The sequence below is a fragment of the Dipodomys ordii genome, unplaced genomic scaffold (genome assembly GCF_000151885.1).
Source record: "Dipodomys ordii isolate 6190 unplaced genomic scaffold, Dord_2.0 Scaffold31, whole genome shotgun sequence".
NCBI classification, from domain to species: domain Eukaryota; kingdom Metazoa; phylum Chordata; class Mammalia; order Rodentia; family Heteromyidae; genus Dipodomys; species Dipodomys ordii.
In genome coordinates, this window is record NW_012267247.1 from 6,868,824 (window position 1) to 6,876,288 (window position 7,465).

The 7,465-nt window shown below is 44.0% G+C and overlaps 1 protein-coding gene across 1 annotated transcript in view; it reads right to left on the reverse strand.

The window, feature by feature from the left end:
* The window catches only part of Crk (v-crk avian sarcoma virus CT10 oncogene homolog), a 39,978-nt gene that overhangs the window by 20,202 nt on the left and 12,311 nt on the right, over nt 1-7,465 (reverse strand). The window lies entirely within an intron of this gene.

A 7,465-nucleotide genomic window follows, 5' to 3' on the forward strand; every position in this document is an offset into this window, starting at 1 on the left:
AAGTGGTAGAGCGCTCGCCTTGAGCTGAAGAGCTGAGGGACAGCGCCCAGGCCCAGAGTTCAAGCCCCACGACCGACCAAAAAAAAAAAAATCAACTATCATATCACCTTATATATTATTAACTACCAACCATTCTTGTTTCTGCTTATAAAGTTTCTTGTGACATCAAATAATACAGTTTTAATAACATAGTATGCACCTACAATGAAATTTAGGTCAGGGTCAGAGTGATGAATGGATCCACTCTGGCAAAGTATTAAACAAAGGTGAGATAAAACCCTAAATGTTCAACAGATGCATCAGTGGCTAATGCCGGTAATCCTAGCTACTCAGAAGGCTATCTCAGGATCACAGTTCCAAGCCAGCCTGGGCAGAAAAGGCCCAGTGACTCTTATCTCAAATTAACTACTCAAAAACCAGAAGCAGTGCTGTGGTTCAATTGGTAGAGTACCTTGAGCAGAGAGGTGCTCAGGAATAGCACCCATGCCAATACAACTGGGGGGAAAACACATATGGACAAGCAACTGGGCCTCACAACTGGGGGGAAAAGGAGACACAGATGGACACCTAGATGTCATTGGACTAAAGAACTCCAAGAGCTGGGCACTAGTTGTTCACATCATGCATGTAATCCTAGCTACTCAGCAGGCTGAGATTTGATGTGGTTCAAAGCCAGCACAGGCAAGAAAACCCATGAGACTATTATCTCAAATTAATCACAGAAAAAGCCAGAAGTGGTGCTGTGGTTCAAGTGGTAGCGTGCTAGCCTTGAGCAAAAATGTCAGGGACAGTGCCCAGGCTGAGACTGGCAAAAAAAACAAAAAACAACAACAAAAAACCCAAACAACAAAACCTCCACAACCATCCCTTTGTTATCAAGGTTTGAGTTCTGAGTACATAAGTACCTTCAAATTGTAACTATTCATCTAGTTCTATGAAATAACTGTTTGCCACATTATTATTTTGGGGGGGGGGGCCTGAACTCTGGGCCTGGGCATTGTCCCTCAGCTCTTCAGCTCAAGGCTAACACTCTACCACTTGAGCCACGGTGCCACTTCCGGCTTTTTTCTTTTTGCTTATGTGGTGCTGAGAACCAAACCCAGGGCCTCATGCATGCAAGGCAAGCATTCTACCACCGAGCCACCTTCCCAGCCCATGCCACATTATTTTTTGTCAGTTTTGGGGCTTGAACTCAGGTCTTGGGCATTGTCCCTGTGCCTCTTTGTGTTCAATGCTAGCACTTTACCACTTGAGCCACAGTTCCACTTCCTGATTTTGAATAGTTAATTGGAGATAAGTCTCACAGGGTCTTTTCTGCTAGGATTGGCTTTGAACCTTGATCCTCATATCTCAGCCTCCTAAGTAGCTAGGATTATAGGCATGAGACAGTGGTGCACAGCTTGCCAAATTATTACAGTGCAATAAAAGCATTTTTTTCTTTCTTTTTGCCAGTCCTAGGGCTTTAATTCAGGGCCTGGGCACTGTCCCTGAGCTTCTTTAGCTCAAGGCTAGTGCTCTGACACTTGAACCAAAGCACCACTTCCAGCATTTTCTGTTTAGGTGGGGAAGTGGCACTGTGGCTCAAGTGGTAGAGCGCTGGCCTTGAACTGAAGAGCTCAGGGACAGTGCCCAGGCCCAGAGTTCAAGCCCCATGACTGACAAAAAACAAAAAAAACCCTGTTTCTGTAGTACTGAGTAATTGAATCCAGGGTTTCATGCATGCTAGGCAAACACTCTACCACTAAGCTACATTCCTAGTACCTGCCCCCCCCCACCTCCCCATCGGTTGTAGGTCTTGAACTCAGAGCCTAGGTGCTGTCCCTGAGCTTCCCTTTACTCAAGGCTAGCACTATACACTTGAGCCACAGTGCCACTTTTGGCTTTCTCTGAGTAGTTTATTGGAGGTAAGAATTTCAGGAACTTTCCTGCTGGGGCTAGTTTTGAGCTATAATCCTTAGATCTTAACCTCCTGAGTAGCTAGGATTACAGGCACCTGCACCCAGACAGAAATTTTTATTTTAGAGAAGGAAATGAAGATTCAGAATAATTACACAAAATAACTGAATTCAGATATCCTGGCTCCAAAGTTCATTTATGCTATTTCTATGATACCAGGCACCCTAAAATTACGGTCTAGGAGTCCCTAGACCATAAGGGGGTTCCCTGTGAACATGTCTAGGATAGCTGCTAGGCAAAGTAAACTCAAGTTCAAGTCAAGGGCATCTGCTAAAACCAACTTGAACTCAACTTAGAGGAATCAGCTTACCTAGTGGCCTATACACAATTTCCTAAGTAATTATGTAAAAACTACAGGTCAGTCTAAAGTGGTTGTGAGGGTTGTCAGGGTCTGAACACTGTCCCTGAGCTTTTTTGCTCAAGGGTAGTAGCACTGTACCACTTGAGCTACAGTGCCACTTCTGGTTTTCTGGTGGTTAACTGGGATGAGTCTCACCAGCTTTCCTGCCTGGGATGCCTTTGAACTGTGACGGTCAGATCTCAGCCTCCTAAGTAGCTAGAATAATAGGCATTGAGCCACCAGCATCCTGCAAGTTGTAGTATTTTTACAAACAATGCAAAACCAAATATTTGCTTCTGTATCTCTTAAAGATACAAAGAAAGTTAGTAGCAACAAAATTTCAAAATCCACGTGATAAATAGGGAAAAATTAGTCGAGCATGGTGGTGCATGTGTATAATCCCAGCACTTGCAGGACTAATACAGGAGGATTAATAGTTAAAAGCCAGACAGGGCTACAGAGTAAGAACCTATCTCAAAACCAAAAAGGAACAATCTGATCTGATACATCCTCAGGGTAAGTCTTCATGCCAATCATGGAGTCCTTTGTAAAGAGGACTAAAGAGGACTTCTTTTTTTTTTTTTTTGGGGGGGGGGTCCGGTCATGGGCCTGAACTCTGGGCCTGGGCGCTGTCCCTCAGCTCTTCAGCTCAAGGCTAGCACTCTATCACTTGAACCAGTGCCACTTCCAGCTTTTTTTTTTTTGCTTATGTGGTGCTGAGGAATTGAACCCAGGGCCTCAAGCATGCAAGGCAAGCGCTCTACCACTGAGCCACCTTCCCAGTCCAATAGACTTATTTCTTACCTCTTAAGGAACTAGCTTAATCGTGAACCTAGTACAGATGTAATCAAATCTGTAACTGGTCCAGGAGCTGCCCGCACTTCAGGAAACACTCAAGAGAGACACAGAAGTCAGGTGCCGGTGACTCATGCCTATAATCCTAGCTACTCAGGAGGCTGAGATCTGAGGATTGCTGGTCAAAGCCAGTCAAGGCAGAAAAGTCTGTGAGACTCTTATCTCCAAAAAACTGGCAGAAAACCAGAAGAGGTGCTTTGGCTCAAGTGGTAGAGTACTTGTCTTGAGCAGAAGAGCTCAGGGACTGGGCCCAAGCCCAGAGTTCAAGCCCCAGGATGGCCAAAAACAAACAACAGATAATTCCTAACTACTCATGAGACTGAGATCAAAATTCAAAGCCAGAAGAAAAGTCCAAAAGATTGTATCTGCCATTACAAAAAGCTTGGCTGTGGGGCACTGGTGGCTCAAGCCTGTAATCCTAGCTACTCAGGAGGCTGAGATCTGAGGACTGAGGTTCAAAGCCAGCCTGGGCTGGAAAGTCCATGAGACTCTTTTCTCCAATTAACCACCAGAAAACTGGAAGTGGTGCTGTGGCTCAAATGGTAAAGTGCTTGTCTTAAGCTGTAAAGCTGAGGGACAGTACCCAGACCCAGAGTTCAAGCCCCATGACTGACAAAAAAAAAAAAAGCCAAGTAAGACCATGAGACCTTGAGTTCAAGGCTCAGTCCTGGCATCAAAAATAAAAGGTTCCAGGCTGGGAAAGTGGCTCAGTGGTAGAGTGCTTGGCTTGCATGCATGAGGCCCTGGGTTCCATTCCTCAGCACCACATAAGCAGAAAAAGCCAATAGTGGCACTATGGCTCAAGTGGTAGAGTGTTAGCCTTGAGCTGAAGAGCTGAGAGACAGCGCCCAGGCCCAGAGTTCAGGCCCCACGACCAACAACAACAAAAAAAAAAACCTGGCAAAAAAATAAATAGTTGGGCACCAGTGGCTCAGGTGTGTAATCCTAGCTACTCAGGAGGCTGAGATCTGAGGATCCTGGTTCAAAGCCAGCCTGGGCAGGAAAGTCTGCAAAACTCTTACCTCCAATAACCCATCAGAAAACTGGAAGTGGCACTATAGCTCAAGTGGTAGAGCGCTAGCCTTGAGCTGAACAGCTGAGAGACAGTGCTCAGGCCCAGAGTTCAACTCCCATGACCGACAAAAAAAATAAAAATAAATAAATAAATGGTTCTTCCTTATACCATTCTAGTATCAATTTCCATATTCTTCCCAACTTTCAGTGTATCTCTATATTATTTCATGTCTACTTTCTTCAACAGCACCCAGTGTCTGCCTTTTTTAGTGTTATATTCCCCCAGGATATGGCTCCTGATCAACCCATAGAAATTTAGTGAGCAGAAGAATACTTTTGCTTCAGTTCTTCCCAGTCTTCATACTTACTAGAGAAATCTGCTGAGTAGAGAAAAATTAAATATCTAGTATCTTAAATTCTAGAGGGAAACTGACAGCAAATAAGCCATGCCGAAGCATTCTTATGGTGAAAGATGATAAGTTTTGAATTTTCTTTTTTTTTTTTTTGGGTCCGGTCGTGGGGCCTGAACTCTGGGCTTGGGTGCTGTCCCTCAGCTCTTCAGCTCAAGGCTAGCGCTCTACCACTTGAGGTATAGCACCATTTCCGGCTTTTTTCTTTTTGCTTATGTGGTGCTGAAGAATCGAACCCAGGGCCTCGAGCATGCAAGGCAAGCGCTCTACCACTGAGCCACCTTCCCAGCCCAAGTTTTGAATTTTCATCTCCACTAGCCTGAATGATCCAGCCTGTCCTGTTCCTTTTTACTTTTCTTTTTTGAGATAGGGTGTTACTATGTACCCAGGGGGGCTGGTCTCAAACTAAAAATTTCCTTCTCAGCCTCTTGTGCTAAATATCACCATTTCATGTTCAACCTATGTTAACATCAGTTTTCTTCCATCTATTGAATGATTTTTAATGTTCTTTCTAACTCTAGAATTATTCTACTAAACTTTTTTTTCAAGTACATTAAAGAAGGTGATTTAACACTATTTCTAAGGGTATTTGTTCTAATTTGAAAGATATCTTTTACAGCAAAGAAAAACATATCTCAAAACTACTATCTAAGCTGGATACTGGGAGCTCACATCTTTTATCTTAGCTATTCAGGAGACTGAGGCTGGAGATGACAATTCAAAGCCAGTCTGGGTAGGAAAGTCTACTATACTCTATCTCCAAAATAACCACAAAGTCAGGCTGAAGGCATGGCTCAAGTAGTAGAATACCAACTGAGTAGGCAAGCCAACCAAATTCAAGACCCTGAATTCATATCCTAGAATACCCTTCCCCCCAATAAAACAACAAACTTCTCAATCCCCTGGTGTGATAGATTACACTTGTAATCTACTACTGAAAGGTAGAGATCAAAAGGATGGTGGTACACAGGCCAATCTTAGGCAAAAGAGCTATCAACAATATCAACAAATAGCTGGCATTGAGGCATAGGTATATCATGCCAACTATGCAGGAAGCTTAAATAGGATAGTGGTCTACTACACCTAGGTATTAAATGATGGACTCTATTCTCAAAATAACTAAAGCTGATGACTCAAGTGGTAAAACACCTTCCTATTAACTCTTGGCCCAGTTCAACCCCAATAACCGCCCCCCCCCAAAGCTAATCAAAGCACAAATACTATTAAAAATTAGTCTCAGCCAGGTGCTAGTGGCTCACATCTATAATCCTACTGAGGAGACTGAGAGCAAAAGATCAAGGTTCAAAGCCAGCTCAGACCGAAAACTCCAAGAGAGTCTTATTTCCACTTAAACACCAGAAAACCAGAAGTGGAACTGTGGCTCCAAAAGGGCTAGCAAAAAAGCATAGGGAAGCTGGGCACCGGTGGCTCACACCTGTAATCCTAGCTACTCAGGAGGCTGAGATCTGAGAATCATGGTTTAAAGCCAGCTGGGGGAAGGAAGCCTCTTATCTCCAATTAACCACCAAAAAACTGGAAGTAGCACTGTGGCTCAAGTAGTAAGCGCTAGCCTTGAGCTGAAGAGCTAAGGGATAGCACCCAGGCCCTGAGTTCAAGCTCCATGCCCAACAAAAGAAATTTTTTTAAAGGTTGGTCAGGGTTTTGTTGCTTTGTATGTCCCCTCCCCCACGGTATAACCCCTGTTTTCACTGTATTTGATGTTAGTATAATTTGGGGACCGGAAGGGAAAAAACAAATTGTTTAAATAGGGTTACAGGCTGACCCATTGCAACAATGAGATGTACAAGACACTATGTAGAAAAATGAACTTTAGGACCGCCCCCCCCCAAAAAAAATGAACTTTACAATTTAGGCAGTGGGGGAGGGGAGAAGTGTAGTTGTGGAGATAGGAGGGAAGGGATGGTAGGGGAAAAACAAAGGAGGAGGTAATGCTTGATAAGAAATGCACTCTTAGCCAGGCGCCTATGGCTCACATCTGTAATCCTAGCTACTCAGGAGGCTGAGATCTGAGGATCGCGGTTCAAAGCCAGCCCGAGCAGGAAAGTCTGTGAGACTCTTATCTCCAACAACAACAAAAAAAAAACCACTAGAAAACCAGAAGTAGCACTGTGGCTCAAGTGGTAAAGCCCTAGCCTTTTTTTTTTTTTCTTTTGGTCAGTTGTGGGGCCTGAACTCTGGTCCTGGGTGCTGTACCTCAGCTCTTTAGCTCAAGTCTAGCACTCTACTACTTGAGCCATAGTGCCACTTCCAGCTTTTTCTGCTTATGTGGTGCTGATGAATCGAACCCAGGGCCTCATGTTTGCAAGGCAAGCACTCTACCACTGAGCCACCTTCCCAGCCCTAGAGCCCTAGCCTTGAGCTGAAGACTTGAGGGACAGCGTTCAAGGCAGAGTTTAAGCCCCAGGACTGACAAAAAAAGAAAAGAAAAAGAAATGTACTGATTACCTTGCCCATGTGATTATAACCCCTCTGTACAATATTTTCACAATAAAAAACTTACTTAAAAAAAAAAAGTTTGGTCTGGAGATAGGCTACCAAGGATAACTACTTGTCAGTCAAAGGCAAAAACTAATCTCTTAGGAAGAACTATAAAATACATTACACAACAAAGAATAAGATCTACTGTTCCTCACACCTGTATTATTCTACTACTTTCCAATACAGTAGGAATGGAATGTGGACATGTTAGAAAGTGGTCTACCCACTCCTTAATTCTTTCACTCTACCACTGAGCCACCTTCCCAGCCCCCACTCCTTTATTCTTTTTTTTTTTGGTCCAGTCGTGGGGCCTGAACTCTGGGCCTGGGCACTGTCCCTCAGCTCTTCAGCTCAAGGCTAGCACTCTACCACTTGAGCCACAATGCCACTT